Source organism: Heptranchias perlo, unplaced genomic scaffold, assembly GCF_035084215.1.
Source record: "Heptranchias perlo isolate sHepPer1 unplaced genomic scaffold, sHepPer1.hap1 HAP1_SCAFFOLD_64, whole genome shotgun sequence".
NCBI classification, from domain to species: domain Eukaryota; kingdom Metazoa; phylum Chordata; class Chondrichthyes; order Hexanchiformes; family Hexanchidae; genus Heptranchias; species Heptranchias perlo.
The window spans coordinates 389948-410630 of NW_027139666.1; the positions used below are offsets into that span (position 1 = coordinate 389948).

The 20683-nt window shown below is 43.6% G+C and overlaps 1 protein-coding gene and 1 long non-coding RNA gene across 2 annotated transcripts in view; both read right to left on the bottom strand.

The window, feature by feature from the left end:
• Positions 1-20683, bottom strand: part of LOC137317908 (zinc finger protein 850-like) — a 67600-nt gene that overhangs the window by 35717 nt on the left and 11200 nt on the right. The gene's annotated exons all lie outside the window — the stretch shown is intronic.
• On the bottom strand, positions 9177-20423 carry LOC137317910 (uncharacterized). The gene is made up of 3 exons (XR_010961776.1): positions 19931-20423; positions 19477-19567; positions 9177-11730 (listed from the first exon to the last, which is right to left on the bottom strand). It is a non-coding gene; the product is annotated as an uncharacterized lncRNA (long non-coding RNA).

The following is a 20683-nucleotide window of genomic DNA, read 5'->3' on the forward strand; positions in this document are numbered from 1 at the left end:
ATCTCTCTAGCGCTGTACACGAAGGTGCGATACTGTTTGCTGAGTGTGAAACGGACACACTGAGAGGAAGTGTGAGAATGATACTTTGTCTGTGTGCCTGTCTCTGTCTGTCTCTTTATCTGTCCGTCTGTATTTCTCTCCCTCCAGCGCTGTACATGAAAGCGGGATAGTGTTATTGAGCGTAATATGAACACCCTGTTGGAAGGTAAAGACTAATTCTGTGTCTGTGAACAGACCTCCGGTGCTGTTGGTGAGACGGTCACTGTCCCTTCTATTATGTATGAGCCGGTCTGACGGTGCATTTATCAGTCTCCAGTCCAATAAGGAAAGGTGGGGAGAAACAGCCTGTAACGGCCTGACACTGGACTGCCTATGAATGTTGAATTTATTCAGCAACTGGCCGTCTCTGGGTGTTGAGAATGGGACGGATAGAACACCAGTTACTGTTGTCTGTCAGTCAGTTTAGGAGGAGGGAGAGAAAGACAGAGAGACTGGAGGAGCCCAGAGAGGAGAATTTGTATTATCGTCTCAACCAAACATATTGCTGAGTGTGAATAATATAATCATGTAAAACCAGATATGGATAATCACATCCACAGCTGTGATTGGCTCCTGCCCCTGAATCTGGGGACCAGACACTGAGGAGCGCCGGGCTCGGAGTGTTTAACAGTTACTGAGCTGGGAAACGACAACTAACCCCCGAGAATCTGCAGCACAGGCCGAGCGGGGAGGAAAGCCTGTCCCGGGAATTGTCAATCTGGCGAACAGTTTGTCCTGTGAATGTGAAGATGTGAACATTGTGTCAGAGAGAGTGTGTTAAAGGAGCGGATGGGTTAGATTAATGTCACTGTGTTTGTTTGGCCGGACTCATCGCCAGATTTCCGAGTCCCTTTTGAGTAAAATTTTAAAAAATCCCTGTCAAAGGATCGCCCTCCTCCCCTGCCGAGCTCCGAAGTGGAAATTTAAGGTAAAGTTTCAGATCAATTCAAGATTTCAGGTGAAAAACGGAGATCATGTCAGCGATCGGGTGAGAGAGCGCGATCAGTGCAGCAATGAAACGGGTTTAAATCGAAACTGGTGCTTTTAATTCGGGTGAAAGTTTTTCGACAGCAAACATACCGGTGTGAGATATAGGAAGGGGCTAGTCTGGGACTCTGGAGTGCCCGATTTGAATTGGAATCGGGGAGTTTAAGAGGAGAGAGAAACACAGAGAGGCTGGAGGGTCCGGGAGCTGACAGCAGGGTGTCTCCGCCCGGTCCGCGCTGTGCCTTTAAGTTGCTCTGTGCCGCCGCCTCTCGTTTCATTTCTGACCCAGCTCTGACTGTCAGAGAGATTTTCGACAGAGTCCCGGACATGACAGACACTGCAGCCGCCGAAACGGCTCCTCCTGCCGCCGCCGCTCCACCCAAGGCTCCGAAGAAGAAGAAGGCGGTTCCCCGACCCAAGACCACCGGTCCCCCGTTGGGCGAACAGATCCTCAAGATTGTGGCGGATTGCAAGGATCGCAAGGGGATATCCCTGGCCGCGATAAAGAAGGTTCTGGCTGCCAAAGGCCTGGATGTGGAGAAGCACCGGTCCCAGATCAAATTAAGTATCAAGAGAAATGTGGGAAAAGGCTCCCTGGTGCAGATCAAGGGCACGGGCGCCTCGGGCTCCTTCAGAGTCGCTAAGAAGGAAACCCAGGCAAAAGTGGGAAAGAAGGTGAACAAACAAGTGACCAAGAAATCTCCCGGAAAGAAACCAGCGGCCAAAAAAACAGCCCTCAAGAAATTAACGGCCAAGAAACCAGCGGTCAAGAAATCGACCACGAAAAAGGCGGCGAAATCACCAATTAAGAAGAAAGCGGCGGCTAAGAAGCCCAAGACCCCCAAGCCAGTGAAGGCGAAGGCGAAGAAGGTGGAAAAACCGAGGGCCAAGCCCAAGCCGAAGTCAGCAAAGCCTAAGAAAGCAGCGGGCAAAAAGAAGTAAAAAAACAAGTGCAACTTGTGACCATCTGAACCCAACGGCTCTTCTCAGAGCCACCCACGTCTCTCAGAAAAGAGCTGATCCCGGAATCAGATGATTCCTGTCCCGGGGCAGGGCTCAGATTTCAGATAGAAATCATTTCAAATAAACCCAGGGTCCTGGTGACTCGCTGACATTCGCTATCACCGCCCGACCCCCAATGTCTGTAATAAAATAGAGAGAATGGGATGTCCGGGCCGGGCCTCACTGGAACTGGCGTGTGTTCGGCTCCAGTCCCAGTTCATTTTTTCTCACAGATTCAGGGCGACAGTCCGTGACAGGGTAAAACTGGCGGAGATCGGCAGCTATCACAATTCAAACCCCAACACATGAGATTCTTCAAATCAGCTGGAATAAAGTGTTTATAAACTGCTGAACCCGTCTGGGAGGGAATGTGAGGGGAGATAGAATCGGGTCTGGGACTGAAATGGAAGGAGGCGGGTTGACTTGTTATCGAAGGGACTGTATTTAGGCAGGAATATTACTGACTATTGATTGTAACGGGGCTTATTGAAAAGCTCCGGGATTTTATGAAGCCCGAGTCTGTAAGGGTTTGTGCGGAGCGCTGTGTTTCGGTTTTATTATCGATAAACGGTTTGAAATTGGCGGGTGGAGAAAGCTGGAGGTGGAGCTGGAAGATCAGAGTCCGCTCTCCGCTCTGTCCGTCTCTCTGATTGTCTCCTCCCCTCCCTGTTTAATATCACACTCTGTCTCCTCCCCTCCCTGTTTAATATTTATCTCTGTCTCCTCCCCTCCCTCTCTCACCCTGTGTCTGTTTCAGTCAGGTCAGGGCAGGCTGCACAAAAACGGAACCAACATCAGTTTGCTGTTCATTCAGCGGCGATTTGAGTGAAGAATAATCATGTCTGGCAGAGGTAAAGGAGGCAAAGGACTGGGGAAAGGCGGAGCCAAGCGGCACCGGAAAGTGCTTCGTGATAACATCCAGGGGATCACCAAACCAGCCATCCGCCGCCTGGCTCGCCGTGGCGGTGTCAAGCGGATCTCGGGTCTGATCTACGAGGAAACCCGCGGGGTGCTGAAGGTTTTCCTGGAGAATGTGATCAGGGACGCGGTCACCTACACTGAACACGCCAAGCGCAAGACGGTCACTGCCATGGATGTGGTGTACGCTCTGAAACGGCAGGGCCGCACTCTCTATGGATTCGGCGGCTGAACAACTCGACCCTTTCTAACCGGACACAAAACAAAGGCTCTTCTAAGAGCCACCCACCGCCTCACAGAGAGAGCACTGACCTGGGAACGGGGAGAGGAAAGATCTCAGGATGGGGAATCAGTTTCCGATATTTAATTAGTATGGGGAGATTCCCCAAAACTCGGTACAGGGAGATCAGAAACAACGGCCCGGGTTCTCGGCCGTCCCGAGAGAAGGAGCGGAATTCCCGGTTTCACGGTATTAATGTACAGGCGGTGATACAGAGTCTTTCCCCAGACATTACCTTCTCCGCTCAGAGTAAAATCCCTCCTCACTCCCTCTCCCGCTGTGTCCTCTCTGCTCGGTGTTTATTTCCTGCCCTCATTCAATTATCAGTTCGATGTGAAGTTTCTGTTTGAGGAGCGCTTCACCGGGCCGGAACTGGCGGGATTTTTGAAATTGAAGCTGGAAAGCAATTCCCGTTACGGAAAGCAATGACCGGGGATTTATTCCCGCCCGTTTACAGACAGATCAGAGAATGAACCGGAATGTGAAACAGCCTGAGATTTGAGCTGAGGAGAAGGAAATAACGGAGATTATAAAGAGAGAGATTCTTAAATTGCTGGAGGGAAATGAAATTTTCTTGAAACTGTTATTTGATGCTCTGAAATTGGCGGGCTTTTTGAAATTGAAGATTAATTTCAGCTCAGCCAATTGTGACCCAATACCTCCCGCCGTTTTGGTCTGACTGACAGATCTCGGATCAAACCTGCCAATCACAGTCCCGGGGCAGTCCCTCCTTGTCTGGGGGTGAAACCTCAGCCAATCACAGGCCAGGGGCGGATACCCTTAGACGCTTTAAAAGGCGGCCCCAGAGCGCACTCCGTATTCACAGTCTCTGTGTCTCAGGTTGTGTTGAGATCTGTTCAGAAAATGGCCAGGACCAAGCAGACAGCGCGCAAATCGACCGGCGGGAAAGCTCCTCGCAAACAGTTGGCGACCAAAGCGGCCAGGAAGAGCGCTCCAGCCACGGGCGGAGTTAAGAAGCCTCATCGCTACAGACCCGGCACTGTGGCTCTGAGGGAGATCCGCCGCTACCAGAAATCCACCGAGCTGCTGATCCGCAAACTGCCCTTCCAGCGCCTGGTGCGAGAGATCGCTCAGGATTTCAAGACAGACCTGCGCTTCCAGAGCTCGGCCGTCATGGCCCTGCAGGAGTCCAGCGAGGCTTATCTGGTGGGGCTGTTTGAGGACACCAACCTGTGCGCCATCCACGCCAAGCGAGTCACCATCATGCCCAAAGACATCCAGCTGGCCCGCCGCATCCGCGGGGAGCGCGCCTAAACCCGACCCGGCTTCAGCACCAAGTGCAACAAAGGCTCTTTTCAGAGCCACCAAATCGGCGATGGAAAGAGCTGTGATCTCCTGGGTTGAAATGGCAGGGTCGTGAGAAATTTGCTTAAATGGGAAACGTATAAAGGGGAGGGAGCAGATATCAGACGGACAGGGACAGAATAAATACCTCACTCACATCCAAACACAAATTTCACTCACATTCTTAATTCAGTAATCGCTGATACAATAACAGCACATCAGTCAGCATCCGTTGTACAAATCTGGGTAAAATAACACAGACTGAGCCAGTGTTGTCCGAGGATGGGACGGTGAATAATATTAAGCGTCCCTGGTATTTCTGTATCCCACCCGCCCAGTTGGCAATTCTAACGGTTCTGGTATTTTGTCTCATTCACCAGACAAACTGCAAATTATAATCGATTGGAGGTTGGCGACATCTGCGGTCCGGAAGCGATTACTGCAACAGACCGATATGGATGATTTGTGCATAACAAGTTATTGTTAGTTTCTCGAATCGGAATCAAGTTCTTTTGAAGTTAATTCCTGAGCCCACAGACAGTGACCAGCCCTTTCATTGATACCGTGGGTGGCTCTGAAAAGAGCCTTTGGGTTATCAGGTTAAATCTTGGCCGCTTTACTTGCTCTTGGTGCTCACACTGCTGGTTTTCTTCGGCAGCAGCACGGCCTGGATATTAGGCAGCACCCCGCCCTGAGCGATGGTCACCCGTCCCAGCAGCTTGTTGAGCTCCTCGTCGTTGCGGATGGCCAGCTGCAGGTGTCTGGGGATGATGCGGGTCTTCTTATTGTCGCGGGCCGCGTTGCCGGCCAGCTCGAGGATTTCAGCCGTCAGATACTCGAGCACAGCAGCCAGATAGACCGGGGCTCCGGCACCCACACGTTCAGCATAGTTCCCCTTTCGCAGGAGCCTGTGAACACGGCCCACAGGGAACTGCAGTCCGGCCCGGGATGAGCGAGACTTGGCCTTGGCCCGAGCTTTACCGCCGGTTTTTCCTCTTCCAGACATTTCCACAATCTCACAAACACTTTCACAATGAATGAAGAAATCCTCCCGCACTCGCCCTTCTTATACCTTCTGGAGGAGTGCAGTGGGGGCACTTGTGATTGGTCCATCTGTTCTCAATCTCATTGGTTCAACGAACAGCCCATTCAGAGAGCTGTTTTATTCACCAATCAATAGCCGAATGAGAAAAGGACGGAAAATACCGAACTGAACCGTTTTTTTGAAATTTGAAAAGCCCGCCAATATATCTGTAACACAAGAATCGGATTTAGTAAATAATGTCGCGAAAGACAAAAATTTAAATATCTCTCTCCTTTTACTCTGTTGTTCCACATTTCCCGTCACAACTTCCAGAACCTTATACATTCCGGTTAAAATCCGGCTTCATTAACCGTTCATGTTCAATCGGGCGGGAATAAAGACCCATTTTGTAACGAGACAGATTCCAGCTCAATCTTTGTGAAAGGAACAAACGACAGATTGTGCATTGATCCCTGTTCGCAGGAGCTGCATCGCGATCGAAACCGGAGCCGGGACTCCTGGTGTCAGGAGTCGAACAGTAACAGATCCTTTAGACTGTTCTGTACTCGGTGTGAAGTCTCTTTCAAGGCTGTTGCTTTACAAAGGATTGCGGTTCTGATAGTGATATTCCCGAATAATGAACAAACAAACGTGAAAAGGAGAAAGAAATGACTGAAGTCTAATCCACCCCCTTAAAACGGCTCTTAATGGGCAGTAGCGGGGGAAGGGTCGGAATATGAACGAGAACTAGAGGATCAGTGACACGTTTTTGGTTATTGGGACTAAATAAAAAAGCAACACACAGATTATAATCGGCAGTGATGATGAGAATCTACTAGAGTTCAAGAGAAATTAGAAAAGCACAAGTGTTATAGAAAAACAGTTAGTATCAAACATTCTACAGTAAAATGATTCTACACAGAGGGGTCGTTACAGCGTCTTCAGAGAGACTGTGGGTGGCTCTTAAAAGAGCCTTTGTGTTCATTTTTTTCAGTGCATTGTGGAGTTTTACTTGGAGCTGGTGTACTTGGTCACCGCCTTCGTCCCTTCCGATACGGCGTGCTTGGCCAGTTCCCCGGGCAGCAGCAGGCGCACGGCGGTCTGGATCTCCCGGGAGCTGATGGTCGCCCGCTTGTTGTAATGGGCCAGGCGGGAAGCCTCACCCGCGATGCGCTCGAAAATATCGTTCACAAAGGAGTTCATGATGCCCATGGCCTTGGAGGAGATGCCGGTGTCGGGGTGAACCTGCTTCATCACTTTGTAGACGTAGATGGAGTAACTCTCCTTCCTCGACTTTCTCCGCTTCTTGCCGCCCTTGGCTGGTGCTTTACTCAAGGTTTTCTTGGCGCCCTTCTTGGGAGCTGCTTTCTTGTCCTCAGGCATTTTCAAACTCAATTTCAGACCCAGGAATGACCCAAATCCGCTCCGAACTCGGATTAAATCGGCAGCCCCACAACCCTATGGTAATGAGGGATGGAGGAAGGCATTGATTGTGATTGGGTCATTCGGAGTGATACAACGTCACCTTTTCCATTCACTCTCTGATTGGATATCTGAAGAAACCAATCAGATTTAGAACCTGCCACCAATCACAAACACGCTCACACTGCACATTGTCCGGTTTCAGCAATTTGTTCCGAACTGTTGCAGTTCTGCTTCCGGCCAGTAGATGTCCCCAAACCCCGGGTCATTGAAGTTTGCAGGTGAGAGAGGGACAGAAGATAAACTCATTCTTCACATTATGTTGCACGAGTGGGATTTAGAAAAACTGGGAATTGGAAACATTTGGTTGGACCAAATGTTGGTTGCATGCTGTATTAAATTCTTGTAATTAATTTAGGGTGTATAGTCTATACTGACGAAGAATCCAACAAAATACAAGAAGACTTTAATAAGCTTGATGAAAGGCGGTGTAAATGGCCATTGAATTTCAATATAGAAAGGTGTGAGATGGTGCATTTTGCTCGGGGGAATAAGAAGGCCTCATACTGCTTGGAAAATAAGAGTCTAAATGTGGTAGAAGAGCGAAGGGATTTCGGGGTACAGATTGACAAATCATTAAAAGTAGCAACACAGGTTGATGAGGCCACAGAAAGCAAACACAGCACTGGGGTTTATTTCTAGAGGAATAGAATTGAAAAGCAGATAAGTTATGTTGAACTGTAATTTAAACTTTCAAACCTTCTGTCAAACTGTTAAAACTTCCCTTTCTGAAATCCGTGCTGACTATTCTTTATTATATTTTCGGTTTCTAGATGTTTTTCGATTGCTTCATTGAGTAAAAGATTCCATGATCATTCCTACCACCGACCATTTGTTAACTGGCCTATAGTTCCCTGGACTTGTTCTATCTCCTGTTTCAAAATATATGAATCACATTAACTATCATCCTGCCCTTTGGCACTATTCGTTTTTGTGATGATTTTTTTTCTATATATGTAACAGTGCCTCTGCTATCTCTTCCCTTGCTTCACTTAATATGTGCGGATGCAATCCATCTGGACCAGTTTAACCACCCTTTCTAACTTAAATGTCTTGATATCTTTATTGTCCTCTTCCTCTATATCATATTTACCCTGTTAATCTCCCTGGTAAATACTGAGGCAAAGTAACAATTCAATATTTCTGCCATTTCGCTGACATTACCTGTGAGTTTATCTTGTGCATCCCTTAGTGGCACTCAAACTATTCTGGTTTTCCTTTTGTTATTTTTGTGTCTGTGGAATAATTTACTATTTCTTTTTATATTCCTTGATAATTTGATTTCGTAGTTGCTGTTAGCTTCCCTAATTGTTTTTGTGACTTCTTCCTTACCTCTTCCTATTCGCTTTTGCCATCCTCTTATTTAATATCTATGAATGAGAAATTCCACCAGCTTTTTGTGTCTGTTCAGGGGCTGATGTTTGGAAACTATTTATTGTCTATGATTAAAGTACCAGAAACCCCAAACCCAAACTCCACAGAAACACTCGATTTTTCCCTCCTAGTCAAATAAGGCGCTATAATGGTGAGCAGAGCTGCCTTCCAAACAGTTCATTCCAACAGGTTTGAATCCCAGCACGCTGAATTCAGAATCACCAAGACTGGAACCGAATTTGATGATGTTCAGAGGGATAGTGTTTCGAAAACACAAACGGGTCTTATTTATATTTTAAAAATACTTTGAAAGGTCATTTCTTTCCCCCATAACTTTGAATTTAACTCTTTCCCTTTGTATTATTATTTACACTGATCTGTACAGTGGACACGGGAAACAATTGCCCGGATTCAGTGAAATTAATAGATTTTCTGAAGTTTTTTCTCTCTGCTGATTCCCGTCCCTTATTTAAATTATTTCGGATTAACCTTTCTGATCTATTGAAGGGTCATAGTCCTGAACCGTGAACCCGAGCTTCCCTTCTCCACATATGCTGCCGGACCTGCTGAGTCTTTCCAGCATTTTTGGTATTTTTTTCTCTCTATTTTATCCCTTTCACTTTTGACGGTCGCCATTAAAACTTCCAGCTTTGTGCTCAGTTTTTATTTGTGTTTTAGTTCGATTTATTTGAATTAATCTAATTCATGTCCTGAGAAATCAGACAGAAATATTGCGCAATGTACAGTGAAATATAATGTGGCAAATTCACAACTTTTGAATCAACAAAACAAAAACTTTATTATGAGTCAGTTGTCTTAATTTTTCACTGTCAAAATATTAAAAAAGAACAGAGTAGAAGTTACAGAGAGAAACTATTTCCTCACATTGCACTTTGTCCTGTTTCTGTAATGACAGACAATGTGAATTTGTTCCACTCTGTTAGAGTTCTCGCTTACGGCCAGTCGATGTCAGACTGTATATTCATTCTGTATCTGTCAGCCTCCAGTACTGTCTGTGAGTGTGAGATTAATTCTCTATCTGTCATTCTCTGGTACTGTATGTGAGTGTGGGATTCATTCTGAATTTGTCAGTCTCTGGTACTTTGTGTGAGTGTGGGATTCATTCTGTATCTGTCAGTCTCTGGTACTTTGTGTGAGTGTGGGATTCATTCTGAACCTGTCAGTCTCTGGTACTTTGTGTGAGTGTGGGATCAATTCTGAATTTGTCAGTCTCTGGTACTGTGTCTGAGTGTGGGATTCATTCTGTATCTGTCAGTCTCTGGTGCTGTCTGTGAGTGTGGGATTCATTCTGTATCTGTCAGTCTCTGGTACTGTGTGTGAGTGTGGGATTCATTCTGTATCTGTCAGTCTCTGGAACCACCTGTGAGTGTGGGATTCATTCTGTGACTGGAAGTCTCTGGAATTTTATCTCAGTGTGGGATTCATTCTGTAACTCAGTCTCTGGGACAAAGTGCAAGTCTGGATTCGTTCTGTATTCTTATTTCAGGATACAGCATGTTACTTGAAACTGTATCTTTAATTCATTAATGTTTGCACGGTCCTTTGTCTAGCATTATTTTTTAAATATGGATACACTTCTGTATTTTGTTTCAATCAAACAATGTGTGAGGTTTGGTGTAGGATTACATCTTAATCTCTTGAAAGACTATTGTAAATGATAATGTATATTTCAATATTTTACCGTGAAATTATTGATCTGGTATTTATTGTGTAGCTCAGTCTGCACTAATGGAATTGATACTTTATCTTTCAGGCTGACACTTTGTGCTATATTTGGACTGGTATGTCAGGAATAACTCAGTCCGCAATAATGGAATTGATGCCATACCTTTCAGCATGAGTTTGAAGTAATTATTGGAATCGTTTGCTATGGGTAGCTTCGTCTACACTAATAGGATTCAGACTGTATGTTTCAATATGATAATATGTATATACGAATTTTGGACTGGATACAATATGTAGCTGGGTCTGTACTAATGGAATTCGTACTGTGCCTTTCAGTCTAATACCGTGTAATATATTTAGATTGGTTTGTAAGGTGTGGCTCAGTCTGCAATACTGGGATTGATACTGTATCTTTCAGCATGACCCTGAATGTGATTTTTGGACTGTATGTAATGTGTAGCTCAGTCTGCACTAATGGAATTGATAATGCATCTTTCAATCTGATACTGTATGAGAATTTTAGACTGGTAACAAATGTGTACCTCAGTCTGCAGTAATGAAATTGATACTGTATCTTTCATTACGATACTGTATTCGAATTTTGGACCATATATAATGTGTCGCTCAATCTGCACTGTTGGAATTAATACTGTATCTTTCAACCTGTCACTGAGATTTTTAGACCAGTATATGATGTGTCGCTCAGTCTGCACTAATGGGATTGATACTGTATCTTTCAGTCTGATACTGTGTGAGATTTGTATACTGGCATGTAACGTGTGGGTCAGTCTATACGAGTCAAATCGAAACTGTGTCTTTCAGTCTGACACTGAATGTGATTTTTGGACTGGCATCTACTGTGTACCTCAGTCTGCAGTAAAGGAATTGAAACTCTATATTTCAGTACGATACTGCATGTGAATTTTGCACTGGTATATAATGAGCAGCTCAATCTGTATTAATGGAATTGTTATTGTATCTTTCAATCTGATACTGTATGAGAATTTTGGACTGGTATCTCATGTGTACCTCAGTCTGCAGTAAAGGAATTGACACTGTACATTTCATTCTGACACTATGGAGTTTGTGGACATATATGTGAGTCAAATATGGGTAACATCTGAACTGGTATCTAATTTGTATCTCAGTGTACACTATTGGCATGAATACTGCATCTTTAAACTCATAATGTGTGTGAGTTGTGGGCTGGTATTTAATTTGAATCTCGGGGTAAACTATTGTGATTCATTCTGTATCTATCAATCGGTCTCATGTGTCAGTTCTAACTGGTATTTAATTTGTAGCTAAGGCTGAACTAATGTGAGATTAACACAGTGCCTTTCAATCTGATACTGGGTGTGATTTTGGACTGGGAATTATTTATCTGCCGGTCAGCGGTACTGAGTTGTTTAGAAATGGAAATTCCATCTGTATCTCCTGCTCTGTTTGACTGTTGGATTGGGATCAGTGTGGGATTGACTATTTCTGCTGTGTGAGACTGTGGAACTGATGACTTGTCTGTGTCTCTGTGCTCTGTGAGTGATAATGTACATACTGTGTGTGAGAAGGAGCTGGCTGCACTGTTCCTTGCGGAGGAAACATCACACTGATTCTGGGTCCTTCAAGTATTTGCCTGTAGAAAGAGAAATTAAGTCTTGTAACTCAAGAACAGGTGAGGTAGAAAATACAAAAGTGATCAATTGAATCTCTCTGTTAATAATCATTGTAATATCCACAAATGAAAACCAGTGATACAAACAGTGTCAGTGTCTGACTCCACTGCAGTACTGCAGCACTCAGCTTCTGTACACCAGGTGTGTTGGGCTGTTTTACAACAATTTAGTGACATCCAGACACAATCCAACACCTTCACTGATCCATGAATGGGACGACCCGATGGGGCGGGGACCTTTGCACAGGTCAGGCTTCTAAACCCCTCTCCGATGGGGCTAACAGTTCAACCAAAACCACAGAGCTGCTGTTTAAAATGTGTCCTTCATATTTCTCACATGATGCCTGCAATAGATGCTCTTTGTATAACTCCCCACATCCTTACTGTCCGGCTCTGTTTACTGTTCAATCACAAACAGGGCAGGTAGAAAAAAAATCAGATTTAATACCTGGCACCAATCACAAACACGCTCATACTGCACATTGTCCGGTTTCAGCAATTTGTTCCGAACTGTTGCAGTTCTGCTTCCGGCCAGTAGATGTCCCCAAATCCCGGATCATTGAAGTTTGCAGATGAGAGAGGGACAGAAGATCAACTCATTCTTCACATTATATTGCACGGGTGGGATTTAGAAAAACTGGGAATGGAGACGAGCTGTTGGACCAAACACTACTTGCAACGCTGTTTTAAATTCTTGTAATTAATTTCGGGTATATTGTCTATATCGAGGAAGACTACGAGAAAATCAGCTTGCAGAACGGCCGTGTAAATGGCCATTGAATTTCAATATAGAAAGGTGTGAGGTGGTGCATTTTGCCAGGGGGATTAAGGAGGCCACATACTCCTTGGAAATTAAGAGTCTAAACGGGACAGAGGAGCAATGTAAATCATCCTGAGAAATTGGAGAGAAATACTGCGCAATGTAAGTGAAAAATAATGGGGCAAATTCACAACTATCGAATGAGTAAAACAAAAAAATTATTATGAATCAATTGACTTCATTTTTCACTATCAAAATGTGCAAAAATACGAGAATAAAAGTTACAGACAGAAACTTTCCTCACATTGCACATTGTCCTGTTTCTGTAACCACGACAGGAAATGTGAATTGGTTCCGCTCTTTTACAGTTCTCGCTTACGTCCAGTAGAAGTCAGTCTCTGGTACTGTGTCTTGTGGGGTTTATTCTGTATCTGTCAGACTCTGTTATTGAGTGTGAGCATGGGGTATATTCTGCATCTGTCAGTTTCAGGTACTATATATAAGTGATGGGTTCATTCTGTATCTGTCAGTCTCTGGTACGTTGGGATTCATTCTGTATCTGTCAGACTCTGTTTTTGAGTGTGAGCATGGGGTATATTCTGCATCTGTCAGTTTCAGGTACTGCATATAAGTGATGGGTTCATTCTGTATCAGTCAGTCTCTGGTACTATGTGTGAGTGTGGAATTAACTCTGCAACTGTCAATCTCTGGTGTTGTATCTGAGTGTGGGATACATTCTGTATCTGTCAATCTCTGGTGTTGTATCTGAGTGTGGGATACATTCTGTATCTGCCATTCTCTGCTGCTTTATCTCAGTTTGGGATTCATTCTGTAATTCAGTCTCTGAGACAATGTGCAAGTCTGGATTCATTCTGTATTCTTCTTTCAGTTTACAGCATTGTATTTGAAACTGTATCTTTAACACTTTAAATGATATAGTTCTTCATCGTGTATTTAATCTGTAAATATTAATTTCCTTCAATCAAACAACGTGTGTGAGTTTTGGAGTGGGATCACATCTTAATCTCTGAACTCTATTGTGAATGATAATGTACCTTTCAATCTGTTCACAGTGAAATTATTGGACTGGTATGTAGTGTGCAGCTCATTCTGCACTGACGGAATTAATTCTGTATCTGGGTCGAACACTGTATGAGATTTTTGAACTGGTATTAAATGTAGCTCATCCTGCACTAAAGGAGTGGATACTGTCTCTATCAGTCTGATACTGTATGAGATTTTTGGCCTGGAATGTGAGATGTAGCTCAGTCTGCACTAATGGAAGTGATACTGAATCTTTCAATGTGATATTCTATGAGATTTTTGGACTGGTGTGTCACATGTACCTCAGTCTGTGCAAATGGAATTGATATTGTATCTTTGAGTCTGATACTCTTTGAGATTCTTGGACTGCTATATCATGTGTGGTTCAGTCTGCACTAATGAAATTGATACTGTATCTTACAGCCTAATATTGTATGAGATTTTCGGACTGATATTTAATGTGTAGTTCAGTCTGTGCTAATAGAATTGATACTGTATCTTCCAGTCATCATTTATGAGATTGTTGGACTGCCATGTCATCTGTGTCTCAGTCTGTGATAATAGAATTGAAACTACATCTTCCAGTCTGATCATTTATGAGGTTTTTGGACTTGTGTGTAACGTGTAGCTCAGTCTGTACCAATGGTATTGATACTGTATGTTTCAGTATAATACTGTATGAGTATTTTGCAATGTATATAAAATGTAGCTCAGTCTGCACTAATGGAATTGATACTGCATCTTTCAATCAGACACTATGAGGTTTTTGGACTGGTATCTGATGTGTAACTCAGTCTGCAGTAACATGACTGTGAGATTAATTCTGTATCTGTCAATCGGTGGTACTGTGTGTGAGTGTGTGATTAATTCTTTATCTCTCAGTCCCTGGTATTGTGTGTGAGTGTGGGATTCATCCTGTATCTGTCATTCTCTGGTTCTGTGTGTGAGTGTGGGATTCAGTCTGTATCTGTCAATCTCTGGTACTGTGTGTGGGTGTGGGATTCATTCTGTATCTGTCAGTCTCTTGTACTGTGTGCGAGTGTGGGATTCATTCTGTATCTCTCAATCACTGGTACTGTATGTGAGTGTGGGATTAATTGTGTTCCTATCAGTCTCTGGTTGTGTGTGTGTGTGTGTGTGTGTGTGTGTGTGTGTGTGTGCGCGCGTGTATGAGTGATTCATTCTGTTTCTGTTTGCATCTGGTGCTGTAAGTGAGTGAGATATTCATTCCATACCTCTTAATTTCTGAAACCATATGTGAGTGATATAAATTCTGTATCTGTCAGTCTGTGCCACAGTGTGTGAGTGCGGCATTCAATCTGGATCTGCCAGTCACTGGTACATTGTGTGAGCATGGGATTCATTGTACATGTCAGTCTCTGGCACTGTATCTGAGTGTGAGATTCATTCATTATATTTAAGTAAATTGTATCTCCGTTTATTGTACAGCATTCAAAACTGTACTTTAATACATTAATGTATGAATATGTTCCCCAGTCTTTTATTGGTAGATACTGATACACTTCAAAATGTAATGTTGCAGGTTATAATCAGAGAATGTGGGCACTTTTTGGAATTCTATTAAATCTGTATCGATGGAAACACAATTGTGATTTGGTGTGTCTTCCAAACTGATATGGTGACATTTTTGAACTTGTATATAATGTGTAGCTCAGTCTGTGTGAATGGAATACTGTATATTTCAGTCTGAATCTGTGTCAGTTTTTTTGTAGTGATATGTAATGTGTAGATCAGTCTGCACCAATGGAATTGATAATGTATCTTTCAATCTGACATTATGAGATATTTGGTCTGGTATGTTAAGTGTAAATCAGCCTGCACTAATGTAGGTGACTGTGAGATTCATTTGGGATCTCTCAGTCTCTGGTACTGTGTGTGATTGTGCGATAGATTCTGTATCTGTCACACTCTGGTACTCTATGTGAGTGCGGGATTCACTCTGTATATACCTTCTCCAGTACTGTGTGTGGGATTCACTCTGTATATACCTTCTCTATTACTGTGTGTGGGATTCACTCTGTATATACCTTCACTAGAACTGTGTGTGTGATTCACTCTGTATATACCTTCTCGAGTACTGTGTGTGGGATTCATTCTGTATATACCTCTCTAGTACTGTGTGTGGGATTCATTCTGTATATACCTTCTCTGGTACTGTGTGTGGGATTCACTCTGTATATACCTTCTCTAGTACTGTGTGTGGGATTCATTCTGTATATATCTTCTCTAGTAATGTGTGTGGGATTCACTCTGTATATACCTTCTCTAGTACTGTGTGTGGGATTCACTCTGTATATACCTTCTCTTGTACTGTGTGTGGGATTCACTCTGTATATCCCTTCTCTGGTACTGTGTGTGGCATTCACTCTGTATATACCTTCTCTGGTACTGTGTGTGTAATTTATACTGTATATACCTTCTCTGGTACTGTGTGCAGGATTCACTCTGTATATACCTTCTCTGGTACTATGTGTGGGATTCACTCTGTTTCTACCTTCTCTGGTACTGTGTGTGGGATTCACTCTGTATATACCTTCTCTGGTACTGTGTGTGGGATTCACTCTGTATATACCTTCTCTGGTACTGTGTGTGGCATTCATTCTGTACATGCCTTCTCTATTACTGTGTGTGGCATTCACTCTGTACATACCTTCTCTATTACTGTGTGTGGGATTCACTCTGTATATACCTTCACTAGAACTGTGTGTGGGATTCACTCTGTATATACCTTCTCCAGTACTGTGTGTGGGATTCACTCTGTATATACCTTCTCCAGTACTGTGTGTGGGATTCATTCTGTATATACCTTCTCTTGTGCTGTGTGTGGGATTCATTCTGTATATACCTTCTCTGGTACTGTGTGTGGGATTCACTCTGTGTATACCTTCTCTAGTACTGTGTGTGTGATTCACTCTGTATATACCTTCTCTAGTACTGTGTGTGTGATTCACTCTGTATATACCTTCTCTGGTACTGTGTGTGGGGCTCACTCTGTATATACCTTCTCTGGTACTGTGTGTGGGATTCACTCTGTATATACCTTCTCTAGTACTGTGTGTGGGATTCATTCTGTATATACCTTCTCTAGTAATGTGTGTGGGATTCACTCTGTATATACCTTCTCTCGTACTGTGTGTGAGATTCACTCTGTATATACCTTCTCTGGTACTGTGTGTGGCATTCAGTCTGTATATACCTTCTCTGGTACTGTGTGTGGAATTTATACTGTATATACCTTCTCTGGTACTGTGTGCAGGATTCACTCTGTATATACCTTCTCTGGTACTGTGTGTGGGATTCACTCTGTATATACCTTCTCTGGTACTGTGTGTGGGATTCATTCTGTATATACCTTCTCCAGTACTGTGTGTGGGATTCATTCTGTATATACCTTCTCTTGTGCTGTGTGTGGGATTCATTCTGTATATACCTTCTCTAGTGCTGTGTGTGGGATTCATTCTGTATATACCTTCTCTAGTGCTGTGTGTGGGATTCACTCTGTTTATACCTTCTCGAGAACTGTGTGTGGGATTCACTCTGTATATACCTTCTCTAGTACTGTGTGTGGGATTCACTCTGTATATACCTTCTCTGGTACTGTGTGTGGGATTCACTCTGTATATACCTTCTCTGGTACTGTGTGTGGCATTCATTCTGTACATGCCTTCTCTATTACTGTGTGTGGCATTCACTCTGTATATACCTTCTCTATTACTGTGTGTGGGATTCACTCTGTATATACCTTCACTAGAACTGTGTGTGGGATTCACTCTGTATATACCTTCTCCAGTACTGTGTGTGGGATTCACTCTGTATATACCTTCTCCAGTACTGTGTGTGGGATTCATTCTGTATATACCTTCTCTTGTGCTGTGTGTGGGATTCATTCTGTATATACCTTCTCTGGTACTGTGTGTGGGATTCACTCTGTGTATACCTTCTCTAGTACTGTGTGTGTGATTCACTCTGTATATACCTTCTCTAGTACTGTGTGTGTGATTCACTCTGTATATACCTTCTCTGGTACTGTGTGTGGGGCTCACTCTGTATATACCTTCTCTGGTACTGTGTGTGGGATTCACTCTGTATATACCTTCTCTAGTATTGTGTGTGGGATTCACTCTGTATATACCTTCTCTAGTACTGTGTGTGGGATTCATTCTGTATATACCTTCTCTAGTAATGTGTGTGGGATTCACTCTGTATATACCTTCTCTCGTACTGTGTGTGAGATTCACTCTGTATATACCTTCTCTGGTACTGTGTGTGGCATTCAGTCTGTATATACCTTCTCTGGTACTGTGTGTGGAATTTATACTGTATATACCTTCTCTGGTACTGTGTGCAGGATTCACTCTGTATGTACCTTCTCTGGTACTATGTGTGGGATTCACTCTGTATATACCTTCTCTGGTACTGTGTGTGGGATTCACTCTGTATATACCTTCTCTGGTACTGTGTGTGGGATTCATTCTGTATATACCTTCTCCAGTACTGTGTGTGGGATTCATTCTGTATATACCTTCTCTTGTGCTGTGTGTGGGATTCATTCTGTATATACCTTCTCTAGTGCTGTGTGTGGGATTCATTCTGTATATACCTTCTCTAGTGCTGTGTGTGGGATTCACTCTGTTTATACCTTCTCGAGAACTGTGTGTGGGATTCACTCTGTATATACCTTCTCTAGTACTGTGTGTGGGATTCACTCTGTATATACCTTCTCTGGTACTGTGTGTGGGATTCACTCTGTATATACCTTCTCTGGTACTGTGTGTGGGTTTCGGTCTGTATATACCTTCTCTAGTACTGTGTGTGTGTGTATTATTTCCACATATGCAGTTTCTCATACTGTAGGTTAGTTTGGGATTCTTTCTGTATCTCAGTCTCAGGTAGCTTGTGTGAGTGTGGGATTCATACTTTACCTGTCAGTCTCTGGTGCTGTGTGTGAGTGTGGGATTCACTTTTTGTATCTGTCAGTCTCTGGTATTGTATGTGAGTTTGAGATTCCTTCTGCGTGTCTCAGTCTCTGGTACGGTATGCGAGTGTGGGATTCATTCTGTGTCTGTAAAATTATTCTCTCTGTTTACATTATAGCGTTCAATAATTTAGCTTTAATATCTTAATGTTTAAATAGTTTTTCTCATTATTTAATTTGTAAATATGGATGCACTTTCGGATAAGATGCTGGAGGTTTTTAATCAGATAATTTGTGTGCTTTTTGGACTATGATTAAATCTGTATCTCTGAACACAAATTTGAATGATAATGTATCTTTCAAACTGATATGATGACATTTTTGGACTGCTGTGTAATGTGTATCTCAGTCTGCACTAATAGAATTGATACTGTATCTTTAAATCTCATACCATGAGTGTATTATAAACTGATATCTAATTTGTTTCTCATGTTACGCTGTCACAGCATTTCTCAATCTGACACTGTATGAGAGTTTTGGACCTGTATGCAATTTGTATCTCATGCTACACTATTCGAATGGATACGACATGTATTAAACTCACATGTGTGTGAAGTTCTTGTCAAGTATTCAATTTGAATCTCGGGTTACATTATTGCAATTCATTCCGTACCTTTCAATCGGGCACCATGTGTGATTACTATCTGGTATTTAATTCGTAGCTACCGTTAACCTACTGTGGGATTGACAATCTTAAAGCATGACTTTGGACTGGGATTTTTGTATCTACCTGTCAGTGGTACTGAGTTAGGGGGAAATGGAAGCAGCGTCTGCCTCACCTGCTCTGTTTCCGTGTTGGATTGAAAATGTGCCTCCGGATATTGGGATCAGTTTGGGACTGACTGCTTCTGCTGTCTGAGACTGTGGAACTGATGACCTGTCTGCGTCTCTGTGAATGATAACGTACCTACTGTGTGTGAGGAGGAGCTGGCTGCACTGTTCCTTGTGCCTAGGATGGAGGAAGCATCACATTTATTCTTGGCCCTTCAAGTATTTTTCTGTCAGAAGAAAAAAGTAACTGTTGTAACTCCAGAACCAGTGAGGTAGAAAATACAAAAGTGATAAGTTTAATAGCTCTGTTAATGATAATTATATAAATCAGCGATACAAAGAGTGTCAGTGTCTGACTCCACTGCAGTACTGCAGCACTCAGCTTCTGCACACCAGGTGTGTTGGGCTGTTTTACAACAATTTAGTGACATCCAGACTCAACCCAACACCCGCACTGATCCATGAATGGGACTACCCGATGGGGCGGGGACTTTGTACAGGTCAGGTTTCTAATTCCCTCTCCCAGGAGAATAACCGTTCAACAGAAATATAACAGCAGTTGTTTAAATTGTGTCCTTCACACTTCTCACCTGGTGCCTTCAATAGTTGCTCTTTGTATAAGTCCACACATCATTACTGTCCGTCTCTGTTTCCACAATTCACTCTCCAATAACAATAAACAGGGTGAGACTGGAACTAAACCAGGAACATTCACTACTGGTTTGGGGAGAGAAAGCAGCAATGATTTTAAATAGCAGTTTCTCCCCATTCTCTCTCCCTTCCCCTGGACACACCCGGTACACACACAGCCCGAGAATGACCTCTCCCTTTCCCCCGCTCACTCCATGTTCCGGGACCAGTTCCTGATCCACTCCGCCTCTTACAAACAGCCCCCGGACTCCCCCTGACCTTCCCCCGGACTCAATGCCGATCTCTGAGTCCATCTGCGGACACGGTCCCGAAGCGATGAGCTGCTGTAACGAGGCTGCCCTTTGCTCCCTTCCCCCGGGGGCCGTGATCTCTCCATTCTCGGCTGTTTTAAACCATCTTCTTCCGCTCACTGAGGGAATGGCGCCCACAGGCCGAGCAGGGGGAGGGGAGAGCGCATGCGCTCTTCCACTCACCAACAAGCAGCGCGGGGGGCGGGGCTGAGTCACGCATGCGCAGATATCTGGTTTAATTCACAATACAAAAATCGATGGAAACTTTCCCCAATTGGAATTTTTCAGAGTCTGAGCAAAGGAAGTGGGTCTGGGGGAAAGGTCAGAGGGAATGGGGTCCACAGGCAGTGCAGGAACAGGCACCAGAATGGAAAACAGATGGGATTCCACCAGTGACTAACG